Source organism: Scyliorhinus torazame, chromosome 16 (genome assembly GCF_047496885.1).
Source record: "Scyliorhinus torazame isolate Kashiwa2021f chromosome 16, sScyTor2.1, whole genome shotgun sequence".
Lineage (NCBI taxonomy): Eukaryota > Metazoa > Chordata > Chondrichthyes > Carcharhiniformes > Scyliorhinidae > Scyliorhinus > Scyliorhinus torazame.
Genome location: NC_092722.1, coordinates 135,412,161 through 135,426,194, shown reverse-complemented (window position 1 = coordinate 135,426,194; position 14,034 = coordinate 135,412,161).

Below are 14,034 nucleotides of genomic sequence, written 5' to 3'. Positions count from 1 at the left end.
GATTATGGTTGATCTGAGCCGAACTACAGAGGGATTTTATACCCCCGTTTTCTGGTGGGGGGTCAGGCATGGCAGAGGGGGTGACAAATCGAGCAGCAGTCCCAAAATCGCTATTATGCCGGTGGGATTTCCCCACTCGATCGTCTCCACCTCCCTCCAATGGTCTAACGAAGATGCCAACTTTTAAAGTCGGGAGCCCACTTTACATCTAACTGATTATGCGTATCAGGCGTTAGATGTTGGCCCTGGCAGTGGGCAGTGCTGGGGCCAGTGCCAGGGCAGTACTGGGGGTAAATAAATTGGGTACTCTAAATTTAAAAAAAGGTATTCATAATGAATAGCCCTTAGTGAAATGTCAAAGAACTCGATTGAAACTTCTCAGACAGATGTTAAACCAGTTAGCCTGTCAATCAAAGCAGTCAATCAAACTTTAAAAAGAACTGGCAGCTGAGGTCGTTTTTAACACATTTTAGATCATGACAATTAAACAGACCATGTTCACTAGTTCCGGGGAATAGTGCTGGTGTGGGGAGAGTTTTTATTTTTTATTTTTTTTAATTGCCGCCCCAATCTTTTAAAAACTTAAGTTGCTGGCGGGGTGGGCCTGCATGACATCGTGGAACTCGCCCCTTCCATTTCTTTTCTCCAAATGTTAAAGGAATACGATGGGAAAAGCCGACACGGCAACCGACGGGCTTCCCTTCACATTTCCCGCACAAGGCACCACTTTGAAAAAAAATCGGAAAACTCTACCTTACATTTATGCTCCTTCATTTCGTTGCCTTTTAAAAAATAAATTTAGAGTACCCAATTCATTTTTTCCATTAAGGGGCAATTTAGCGTGGCCAATCCACCTACCCTGCACATCTTTGGGTTGTGACGGTGGAACACACACAAACACAGGGAGAATGTGCAAACTCCACATGGACAGTGACCCAGTGCCGGGATTGAACCTGGGATCACGGCGCCATGAGGCAGCAGTGGTAAATACTGCTCCACCTTGCTGCCCTTTCATATCGTTGCCGAAAAAAGATCTATCATTCAGGTTTGAAATTTTCAACTGAACTAACCTCAACAGGTTTTAGAGAGTTCCTGATTCCACCACCCTTTGCTGCCAACTGAGTCAGAACTCACATTTAAAAAATAGCCAGAAAGGAGGAACACATGTGAGCCACACTGGAATCACCCCCAATAATAATGGCTTAACCAGCATATGGGTGATGTTTTCACTTTTTTGCATTTTTCATTTTGCATGAATGCCTGAGAATTAAGCGAATATAGTTAAACTGGAGAATAGCCAATGTTGTTCCTCTGTTTAAGAAGGGTAGCAAGGATAATCCAGGGAACTACAGGCCGGTGAGCCTTATGTCAGTGGTAGGGAAATTACTGGAGAGAATTCTGCGAGACAGGATCTACTCCCATTTGGAAGCAAATGGACGTATTAGTGAGAGGCAGCATGGTTTTGTGAAGGGGAGGTCGTGTCTCACTAACTTGATAGAGTTTTTCGAGGAGGTCACAAAGATGATAGATGCAGGTAGAGCAGTGGATGTTGTCTATATGGACTTCAGTAAGGCCTTTGACAAGGTCCCGCATGGTAGACTAGTACAAAAAGTGAAGTCACACGGGATCAGGGGTGAGCTGGCAAGGTGGATACAGAACTGGCTAGGTCATAGAAGGCAGAGAGGGGTAATGGAAGGATGCGTTTCTAATTGGAGGGCTGTGAATAGTGGTGTTCCGCAGGGATCAGTGCTGGGATCTTTGCTGTTTGTAGTATATATAAATGATTTGGAGTAAAAGGTAATTGGTCTGATTAGTAAGTTTGCAGACGACACAAAGGTTGGTGGAATTGCGGATAGCGATGAGGACTGTCAGAGGATGCAGCAGGATTTAGATTGTGAGGAGACTTGGGCGGAGAGATGGCAGATGGAGTTTAATCCGGACAAATGTGAGGTAATGCATTTTGGAAGGTCTAATGCAGGTAGAGAATATACAGTGAATGGTAGAACCCTCAGGAGTATTGAAAGTCAGAGAGATCTAGGTTTGCAGGTCCACAGGTCACTTAAAGGGGCAACACAGGTGGAGAAGGTAGTCAAGAAGGCATATGGCATGCTTGCCTTCATTGGCTGGGGCATTGAGTATAAGAATTGGCAAGTCATGTTGCAGCTGTATAGAACCTTAGTTAGGCCACACTTGATGTATAGTGTTCAATTCTGGTCACCACACTACCAGAAGGATGTGGAGGCTTTAGAGAAGGTGCAGAAGAAAGTTACCAGAATGTTGCCTGGAATGGAGGGCACTAGCTATGAGGAGCGGTTGAATAAACTCGGTTTGTGCTCACTGGAACGAAGGAGGTTGAGGGGCGACCTGATAGAGGTCTACAAAATTATGAGGGGCATAGACAGAGTGGATAGTCAGAGGCTTTTCCCCAGGGTAGAGGGGTCAATTACTAGGGGGCATAGGTTTAAGGTGCGAGGGGCAAGGTTTACAGTAGATGTACGAGGCAAGTTTTTTACACAGAGGGTAGTGGGTGCCTGGAACTTGCTACCGGAGGAGGTGGTGGAAGCAGGGACGATAGTGACATTTAAGGGGCATCTTGGCAAATACATGAATAGGATGGGAATAGAGGGATACGGACCCAGGAAGTGTAGAAGATTGTAGTTTAGTCGGGCAGCATGGTCGGCACGGGCTTGGAGGGCCGAAGGGCCTGTTCCTGCGCTGTACTTTTCTTTGTTCTTTGTTGTTTATTAGATTGTATTGTGTATTTCTCACCTTCAATGGCTGAACAGCGACTCTCCGCGGTCGCTAGCCCCAAGCAGGAATGACGAGGGCCCGTTGAACCGGGTGTGAGGATCAAAACAGGATTTACACCGGGCAGCACACCCGTTGCGTGTCTCCCGGCCTGCTCCACTGGCCCCGATCAAGTTCCCGCTGGCCTCAATCAAGTTCTCGCCCAGAGCTGGTGAGAACATGCTAACTCTTAACTTACATTCATTTGAATGTAATTATCAGACAGGAAGTCTTATCCACTGGCCTCTTGCATGATCCATTACCTCGGAAGTGCTTCCTCTTTTGAGCAGCTGTTGCTTCCAAACATAGTTTTTTAAAGAGACTGATTCTTTGTTCTCAAGTGTACTGCACTTTCTAGGAAGCACTTCAGAGTTAATGGGACTGTGAAGAGCTATATAAACAAACAAAGTCAAAACCCTCCTTTGAAATAGCCTGGACCTGTCGATCAAGAGGCTTGTAAGAGGTAATGGACTGTGAAATTGAATGTAAGCAATGGAGTTCACAGCTTTTAAACATGACAGCATGTCCAGAGGCTAGAAAAAGTTAAAAGCTAATTAAAATGACTGTGAAAAAAGAAATTCAAAGGTTTCCAAAAGATCTTAGGGAACACTTTTACCTTCATTTGACAGATCATTGAACTTGACATGTAGGGAGAGACATCAAAGGGTTCCAAAACTTAGAAAGAAAACTTTTAACTACAACTTGTCATGCTGAAAGACATCTAAATGATTTTTAAAGCTCCAGAGGGAAGATCTGCTCCACGGCCCCCTCCCATCCCGGGAAAGATTCTCATCCTGAGACCCTCCAGCCGAGCCCATGTCCCCCTGACTCCCAGCTCTCTTGAAGGACCCCCTCTATACCCTGGAAGTAAGTGTAGACAGGATACTCACTCCTTTGCCCCCCTCGGAGTGTATGGCACCAGGTTGGCACTGCCAAGGCATGGGACCTGAAAAGGGGGACTGAGTAGGGGACATTGAAGGGGGACTGAGGTGGGGGAGCTTCGAGGGTGACAGAGTGGGATCTGAAGGGGGCAGCATTTGGCAAGCCCACAACGCGTTTCCCTCACATGGGGGGTGGCCCTTGCTAATGTTTGGGGGTGGGGTGGGGTTGCACATTATTCTGAGATCGAGGTGCTCTTTAAACATAGCTCCCTGATCTTTGAGAAGCGGTGCCTGTTAGTGAGTTTAGGCCCAGCCCCTTTCAAGGCCAGCGCAAAATCTGCCACTGCTGATTTCATCTCTGGGAAGTGCACCCATCTCCAGCTCCTCAGAAACCACGTTAGGGAACTGGAGCTGGAGTTGGATGAACTTCGGATCATTCGGGAGGCAGAGGTGGTCATAGATAGAAGCTTCAGGGATGTAGTTACTCCGAAGAATAAAGATAGATGGTTGACAGTGAGAGAGGCTGGGAGGAAGCAGTCAGTACAGGGGTCCCCTGTGGTCGTTCCCCTTAGTAACAAGTATACCACTTTGGATACTGTAGGGGGGGGGGACTTACCAAGTGTAAGCCATGGGGTACAGGTCTCTGGCACAGCGTCTGTCCCTGTTGCTCAGAAGGGAAGGGGGGAGAGGCGTAGTGCATTAGTCATTGGAGACTCCATAGTTAGGGGGATAGATAGGAGATTCTGTGGGAACGAGAGAGACTCGCAGTTGGTGTGTTGCCTCCCAGGTACCATGGTGCGTGATGTCTCGGATCGTGTTTTCGGGATCCTGAAGGGGGAGGGGGAGCAGCCCCAAAGTCATGGTCCACAATGAGGTATTAGCAATTCTGGAAAGTGTGAAAATAGATAAGCCCCCTGGGCCGGATGGGATTTATCCTAGGATTCTCTGGGAAGCTAGGGAAGAGATTGCTGAGCCTTTGGCTTTGATCTTTAAGTCATCTTTGTCTACAGGAATAGTGCCAGAAGACTGGAGGAAAGCAAATGTTGTCCCCTTGTTCAAGAAGGGGAGTAGAGACAACCCCGGTAACTATAGACCAGTGAGCCTTACTTCTGTTGTGGGCAAAATCTTGGAAAGGTTTATGATAGGATGTATAATCATCTGGAAAGGAATAATTTGATTAGAGATAGTCAACACGGTTTTGTGAAGGGTAGGTCGTGCCTCACAAACCTTATTGAGTTCTTTGAGAAGTTGACGAAACAGGTGGATGAGGGTAAAGCAGTTGATGTGGTGGAGATGGATGTCAGTAAAGCGTTTGATAAGGTTCCCCACGGTAGGCTACTGCAGAAATACGGAGGCATGGGATTCAGGGTGATTTAGCAGTTTGGATCAGAAATTGGCTAGCTGGAAGAAGACAAAGGGTGGTGGTTGATGAGAAATGTTCAGACTGGAGCCCAGTTACTAGTGGTGTACCACAAGGATCTGTTTTGGGGCCACTGCTGTTTGTCATTTTTATAAATGACCTGGAGGAAGGCGTAGAAGGATGGGTGAGTAAATTTGCAGATGACACTAAAGTCGGTGGAGTTGTGGACAGTGCGGAAGGATATTACAAGTTACAGAGGGACATAGATAAGCTGCAGCACTGAGCTGAGAGGTGGCAAATGGAGTTTAATGCAGAAAAGAGTGAGGTGATTCATTTTGGAAGGAATAACAGGAAGACAGAGTACTGGGCTAATGGTAAGATTCTTGGCAGTGTGGATGAGCAGAGAGATCTCGGAGTCCATGTACATATATCCCTGAAAGTTGCCACTCAGGTTGAGAGGGTTGTTAAGAAGGCGTACGGTGTGTTAGCTTTTATTGGTAGAGGGATTGAGTTTCGGAGCCATGAGGTCATGTTGCAGCTGTACAAAACTCTGGTGCGGCTGCATTTGGAGTATTGCGTGCAATTCTAGTCGCCGCATTATAGGAAGGATGTGGAAGCATTGGAAAGGGTGCAGAGGAGATTTACCAGAATGTTGCCTGGTATGGAGGGAAGATCTTATGAGGAAAGGCTGAGGGATTTGAGGCTGTTTTCGTTAGAGAGAAGAAGGTCAAGAGGTGACTTAATTGAGGCATACAAGATGATCAGAGGATTGGATAGGGTGGACAGTGAGAGCCTTCTTCCTCGGATGGTGATGTCTAGTACGAGGGGACATGGCTTTAAACTGAGGGGAGATAGATATAAGACAGATGTCAGAGGTAGGTTCTTTACTCAGAGAGTAGTAAGGGCATGGAATGCCCTGCCTGTAACAGTAGTGGACTCGCCAACACTAAAGGCATTCAACTGGTCATTGGATAGACATATGGACGATAAGGGAATAGTGGAGATGGGCTTTAGAGTGGTTTCACAGGTCGGCGCAACATCGAGGGCCGAAGGGCCTGTACTGCGCTGTAATGTTCTATGTTCTATGTTCTCCAAAAGGTTTCTAGGTCGGATTGAATCCCACCTCAGCAGCACGGCCAATGCCAGCGGGAAACACCCCGGTTTTCCCACTGGCAGCAGTACTTAGGATCAAATCGGGAGAAGGGTCCTGGTAAATCCTTTTGCACCTTAGTCCTGTTTTGGAGTGTTAGATTGACCTATTGGATGGAGATCAATTGTCCCATCCATACTGAACTCTGAGGGCTCTTTGCCACTGAACATTTTTTGGTATTTTGAATATAGAACATGATGCAAGAATGTTGCCCTCTGCTTATTACAAATTCTGTGCACTTGTGTTGTGGAAGCTTCACACATTTGAATAAGTTCATTTAATTTATTTCTCACATTGAATTTCTAGGGCTAATAGAATGTAATGTGTGGAACTAAATGTAATTGGTGCATGGAACAAACGTGATGCAGCATCCTATAATCCATAAAGCATTTCCTTGTGCTGCCTTCAAACTGGTCTAAAATGAAATGTCTTCCTGAGACTGATTAATATTGTGCCCAGATTGAGGATTTTATTATATTTACATTGCAAATCAGAAGCTGGATTTAGTTCGAAAACAACTCTCCAACCATAAACAACCACATTTAATCATGTATTAATTCGTAGACTTCGCATTTGATTAGAAATTGAAATAATTTCCTCAAATTCAATTTGCTAGGTTCTTTAAAATGGATTATTGTCCACAGTAGATGAGTATTTTTCCTTTGCTGAATCTGGCTGTGTTCTTCAGACTGTCCTTTATTAAGTAGCGACGAATATAACATTGACAATATCATTCTTTGATTTATAAATTAAATTTACTGTGTTCTCACTTCTTTTGATGTTTTCAAAAGTTTCAAGCAGCAAGAGAATGGGCGCAATCTTCCCAAAAGGGAACAAAGTCCCCTAGCGAGCGTGTTTAGCCATTTGTTTCCCGGCACTCGCGCTGAATAAGGGGCCAAAACGGGGAATGCGCGGCTGAGGCTGGACATAGCCCCGTTTTTTGCTACGGGGAGCTCTGCTTGCAGGAACTCCCTGCTGCAACGAGAGATCAGGGCGCCATTTTTAAATGGTGTCCCAATCTCCAAGGCCCACAAAAAAAATCCCCAACCTCCCCGCCCAGCCCGAAAGCAACATGGGAAGGTTCCCCCCACCCCCCCGCCACATGGGAGGGTGTCATCGTTGTTTCCCACCCCCAAGAGCTAGTCATTCTCTTCTGCCTGTCCCTTTCTAAAATACTGGGTCAAGAACAACAGGATAATCTTGCTCAGCCCACCTAGGTTTTCAATAATAACTGCTGTACGGTAGCAGATGGCTTATGTTCTCTTCTGCTGGTTAATTTGAGTGACAAGTTAATCATGTATGTAAACATTGGTGCAATATGTGTGGAGAGTGCTCACTAACTGTGATAAATTTCCATTATATCCGCTACATATTTTTATTAGATTTATAGATCTGCATTGTATGATTTAAAATGTCCATATGGAAATAAATTTATGTAGTCTTTTGCGAAGGAAAGGGTACAAACGTTCAGGATCAGTAAGAATTTTGTTTCACAGAATCCCTACAGTACAGAAGGAGGCCATTCAGCCCATTGAGCCTGCACTGACCCTCTGAAAGAGTACCCTATCTAGGCCCACGCAGCCTCCCTATTCCTGTAACCTGACCTAACTTTTTGGACACGAAGGGGCAATTTTGCATCACCAATCCCCTTAACCCACACATGTTTGGACTGTGGGAGGAAACCGGAGACCTGGATGAAATCCACGCAGACACGGGGAGAAAGAGCAAAGTCCACACAGTCCCCCAAAGTCAGAATTGAACCCGGGTCCCTGACACTGTGAGGCAGCAGTGATAGCCACTGTGCCTCTGTGGTGATGTGCATCAATGTAAATGCATGTAGGCTAGCTAGACACTAGAGGGAGCACCAAAGACATCACACACACACACACTCAACCAATAGATCAGTTAGATAGGATACGACAAATGGACATTCACGATACACAAGGAGGTGACACGACCACAGAGGGGCATTACACGAACCCATATATAAAGGACACCACACACATGATCTGCCTCTTTCCAGTGGAGACAGTCTGTGAGTACAGACACAGGGTTGATTCAATATTACACCCACCACGTGGATTGCAGCAGCTGGTTAGTCAGTCTGGGTAGCTATAGTAGGTTTAGCAGTAGTGTCAAACCCGAGTAATAGAAGTGTAAATAGTTTAATAAACGTGTTGAAGTTATCGCCACGTCTGAATCTTCCTTTGTCAAGTGCACCACAAGGAAGCCGCTTATGTTACACCTACAACATAACAAATCAGCCTCCGTGCTACCCTTGTTTTGTGCCATGTAAATAAAGAAAACTTTTATTTATAGGTAAAAATCCCTCATCAGGTTCAGCTTATTCAGCCAGCTATAAGAGGAGTGTGATATACTAATATGTGTAAGGGTGCAACAGCAAGATCAAACATGTTGAAACACTGAATAGAAACCTGCTCAGAGCTACATCCTCTCTGTCACTATAACTTTACAAGAACTGTGGTGGAACCAGCGGCCTAGGGCTTCCTGTTCTGCTAACTTTGAGGCTATCATTGCTTGCCATTATTCATTTGTAAAACTGACAGCAACCTCTGACAATCAGATTGAGAACATGTGAAAGGAGCTATCAGTGATACCCTGCTCTTTCACAGGTGGTGCAGTTGGAGACTTTGCCAATCTATATAGAGATCATTGTCATTGCATTAACTTAAGCTGATAACCCAATACAATTGCACTAAAGAAGAATGCAAAACATAAGCCTTGTTTATGGAGGAACAACTGATTGTTTTACTGGCAGAGTAAGTGTAATTAATGCTGAACAACTTCTCTGACAACAATTTTTATTTACAAGTGTGGAATTTTCGGAATGTCCAGAAAATAATGTCGCCGATTTTAAAAATAGTTTTTGCATAGAGTTTTCACGTTTTGCTCTTTCATGGCTTTCACTTAATTATATTTGTGCAAACAAATCTTTATTTTACTTCATGTACAACAATTTCAATGTGATTTATATTTTCTTGTTTTTACTATCTGCTTTTGTCTGAGCCAGACGAAAACACAACAAAATCAGTAATAAAAAATTGATGGAGATGCAGTGAGAAAGTACAGGAAATGGAAAAGAGCATGAACAATGGGAACGTGATCAGAAGGAAGGAAGAGCAGAAAGGACCATGAGTATGGAGAAGGTATGGGAGGATTGAGAGAGAAAAGTGGAATCCAACAAATAATTCAAAAATAGTAAAATAAAAGAATGTATGGATCCGAGGCAGACAATTTGCAATTTTGGGGTTGAGGTTGACCTCAATATGAGCTTCCAACCATATGCCCTCCAGGATTGTCCTGGATTGTCCAGGAATTGAAGATCAATCTTCAGGACGCAGTTGCATGTTCAATTCTGGTGAAAAATCACAGGGACATTGTTTTTAAACTTTCTTTGAACATTCCTGTTTGTTAAATATAAAAATATTGAAACTGATACCGCTCCATTGCCATTGTCCGAAACATTGCCCAACTCTGACCTGCCTCAACCCATCCATTGTTGAAAACCTCATCCCAGCCTGTATTACCTCTAGACTTGACTATTTCAATGGCTGATCTCCCAAATTCTACCCTACATGGACTCATCCGAAATTCTGCTGCCTGTATTTTCACTTGCATCAAGCCTCATTCACCCTGTGCGTATTGACACACACTGGCTATTGATCTGACTGTGCATCAATTTTAAGCTCTTCAAATTGTTTACAAATTTCTCCGTGACTTTTCCCCTCTCCATTTCTGTAAACCTTTCCAGCTTCAGAAGCTTTTGAGATAATAATAATCTTGTCACAAATAGGCTTACATTAGCACTGCAATGAAGTTACTGTGAAAAGCCACATTCTGGTACCTGTTCGGGTACATTGAGGGAGAATTCAGAATGTCCAAATTACCTAACAGCACGTCTTTCGGGACTTGTGGGATGGAACTGGAGCACCCGGAGGAAACCCACGCCGACAAGGGGAGAATGTGCAGACTCCGCACAGACAGTGACCCAAGCCGGGAATCTAACCTGGGACCCTGGAGCTGTGAAGCAACAGTGCTACCCACTGTTCTACCATGCTGCCTACAGATATCTATGCTCCATCAATTCTGACATCTTTGGCATCCTGGATTATAATTGCTTTACCATTGATGGTTGTGTCTCGGCTCTGGGTCACTGTCCGTATGGAGTTTGCACATTCTCCCCATGTTTGCGAGGGTTTCGCCCCTGATGCTTGATCAATAACTCCAGAAGCGAGATTGGAGACAATTGAAGGCTTTATTACACTAGATGTTTCCCCCAGCAGCGCAGGTACAGAAGGCAGCTGCTGGGGAGATACGGGCTCTTATACTCCGCCTCACTGGGCGGAACCAGCAGGCAGGCATAACCAATGAAAACAGTACCTCCTACACCAATGGTCTTACAGCATTACAGGGTACCGTAATACCTCTAATACCGTCTACCACAGCCCCCACAACCCAAAGATGTGCAGGGTAGGTGGATTGGGCACGCTAAATTGCCTCTTAATTGGAAAAATGAATTGGGTACTCTAAATGTATTAAAAAAAAGGAAGAGAGAAGTACAATTTTAAAAAATTTCATGAACAATACTGATAGCAAAGAGAGGAATATACTCAAAGATAGGGGGCACGATTCACCATCGAATGACACCGGAACCGTGAACTCTGATTGGGCGCAGAATCGGGCAGCAGCCAAAAAGCAAGGTTGGTGTCCGGTGCCCAATGGAGCGCCATGCTCTGGTGTCTTGATGGCAGCATCAAGCTCCACACCCCGTGGCGACATGGGCAGGTAAAATGTACAGTAGTATTCGTTAACGGGCCTGACCCGCTAGTTTCTGGCCTCCCGCGATGCCTCGCCTCTGCCAGGCAGAAGTGACACTGGCGCGGTTCATTTGTGGTATCTATAAACAGGAACCGGGGACTGTGGCTGCTGAGGGAGAGAGAGGGGATAAGAAATGTTTCCAAAGGCGCAACGGCTGGGTGACATCTGTCAGGGCCGGGGGGGGTGGGTAGCAGTGGGTGACCAGGAGATGGGCCGTGGGTTCGGGATGTTCCACCCACCCCCGGATCGGGGTGGCTGGGCACGGACCGCAATTGCCGCGGCCTGCAAGGCAACTATCTGGCAGCGCACTCCGGCGACTGCCCACTGTGTCCTGTAAATGTGAGAGCTCCACTGGCTTTACGGATGCCGCTCCCCATCCCCCAGGCCACCCCTTAGGAACACTCAATCCCCAGCCATCCCCACAGGATAGGTGTGATGGTCCAGTGCAGCCAGTGGTCCCCTAGGTGCGTCCATCCGAGGAGGCACACCCTCACCCTGGCTTCCTTGGGGAGTTTGCCCACCCTCATCCAGCACTGCCTAAAGTCCACCTGGTGGGGGCCACATAGGGGGGAGGTGGAGGGGGGCAGGCTAAGGGTTACAGGAGTGTAGGATGGGGTTGGTGCCAGCAACATGGAGCTGGTAACTCACTCTGGCCGCCCTTCGGAGGTTGTGCAGCTTCTTCCAGCACTGCTCTCTGGTTCACACGGTGAGGCCTATGGCACTCACAGCCTCTGCTGCCTTCACCCATGCCCAGTTGACATCGACAGGTGGCAGCCTCCTTCCCACCCCAGGGAATGGGATGTCCCGTCTCTCCTTCATGGCATCCAACAATATCTCTAGTTCTGCATCCGCAAACCTTGGGGCCGCTCTCCGGGTGCCATCATCTTGGCTGGAATGAGAGTGCGTGGGGAATGAAGTGTTTATGTACAGCTGCAGCTCATCAGGCACTCGAGCACGATTCCCAAACCCAGGGAATCACACACCGGCGTGCGTTTCAAGGTCACTTGTTCCATGTGGTACGATGCTGGCCTGTTAACATGTCCTGATTGGATCCAGTTTTCACACCCCCTTCAGCAGCATGGTAGCACAGAGGTTAGCACAGTTTCTTCACAGCTGCAGGGTCCCAGGTTCAATTCCCAGCTTGGGCCTCTGTCTGTGTGGAATCTGCATGTTCTCCCCGTGTGTGCGTGGGTTTCCTCCGGGTGCTTCCGTTTCCTCCCACAGTCCAAAGATGTGCAGGTTAGGTGGATTGGCCATGATAAAATGCCCTTAATGTCCAAAAAGGTTGGGTGGGGTTACTGAGTTATGGGGTTACGGGGATAGGGTGAAGGCGTGGGCTTAAGTGGGGTGCTCTTTCCAAGGGCCGGCGCAGACTCAATGGGCCGAATGGCCTCCTTCTGCACTGTAAATTCTATGATTCTATGATTTGGGACTGTGGAACTCTCCCGTCCCCCCACATTCAGTCCCGTCATCAGCACTTAGTCTCTCAAATGCCTACTGCATTCAAAGGAAATAAAGACACAACACTACTTTACATATCACATAGACCCTTCAAAAATATCTCACTGATGCTCTTGAATGTTCAGTTACCATATGAGTGGGTTTTAAATTTACAATTTGCCCTAATTGAACAGCTTAGTTGGACTGACGTATTAATTGCAATTAAAGAAAATGTGAATTCCCCATGCAACTGAACCAATTCCATAAACTGTAAAACTAATATGATTTCTCCTGCCTCGAGCTGCACAAAGTGTAGGCAGTTCTTGTCCTGTAATTTTGTTTTTATGGTTACAGAGGAGTATAATTGAGTTACTCACCATCTCCTGTTATGTTATCATCTTCCCTTCATGAGCTGTCTCTTTGGCACCCTGTAATTGTCTTGCCTTTAAACAATCAAATTAGATTATCAATTCCAATACAAAACCTTCTTGCCAGGATATAGTTCCCCTGATGGTGTGTGATATTTATTTTGTTAATAGTTGAGCCAGTACAAACAAGGAGTATCCCAAGTGTAATCCTCACTCTGTACTGAATTAGCTAATGTCAGTAGCAGTGGCGTAGCAGTGGGAATGATATAATTGCCATTCGTCATTCTGGACTGGAGAGGGAAAATCTGTCACGGCTTCTGCTAATAATCATTATCCAGAGGCCCCTACTGGAATAATACGTTTAACCAGTGGCAGGATTAGCAGCAATGGTGCACTCTGTGTTGAATAGCGATGCAAAAGTCAAAGCTGTTGTGACTTGTATGGGAATGATAGTGGAAGCTAACTAGTACCCATCAACCGCACCTGATCAAGGAACCTTGAGTAAGGAACAGCAAAAAAAAAACAAATCACAATAAATCTTTCAATACACCCCTCTATTTCCCACATACTAAATAGGTGGGGGAAAACAAAGATATACAAAGTTTATTTAGCATATAGAATTCCTAAAACTCAGTCTAACAATTTCACAGACATAGCAGCCATTTTAAATTTGATTAGGTACTGTTGCTCTATTTATTTATCTCGGTGAACCACAAGCCTTCCCTTATATCGATCAAATGACCACACAACCAGTTAGTTAGTTCAAAAGATGGTTTATTTACATACACAAGCGTTATCTCAACATGCAAACACAATATCTACTATGAATTAAACTACACCTATCAGCTACAATAACCTATGCTTAACTTCAGGGCGACCGGCACTGTGCAAATGGATAAGGCCTTTATCTGGAATTCACTTGGCTGGATCAAAGAAAGTTGCTCTGTCTCTGCTGGGCTCATTCGTTAGATAGCAATCGTTGGTCTTGAACTTGACTGGCTGTTCCTGCTACAATTGGGTTGGCACAGGCCGGATCCAAAAGAGACAGAACACATGGCTGTGTCCTCTTTTATCCCTCTGGGATTTCGCGCTCTTTGGGGCAGTCCTTAACCTTGGACCCAATAGTTCGACAGGGCTCTGATTACTGTCTTCGAATTCGGCCAATAAAGGGGCGGGTGAGTTGGTGGCTGGGCGGGTCCTTAGCGGTCA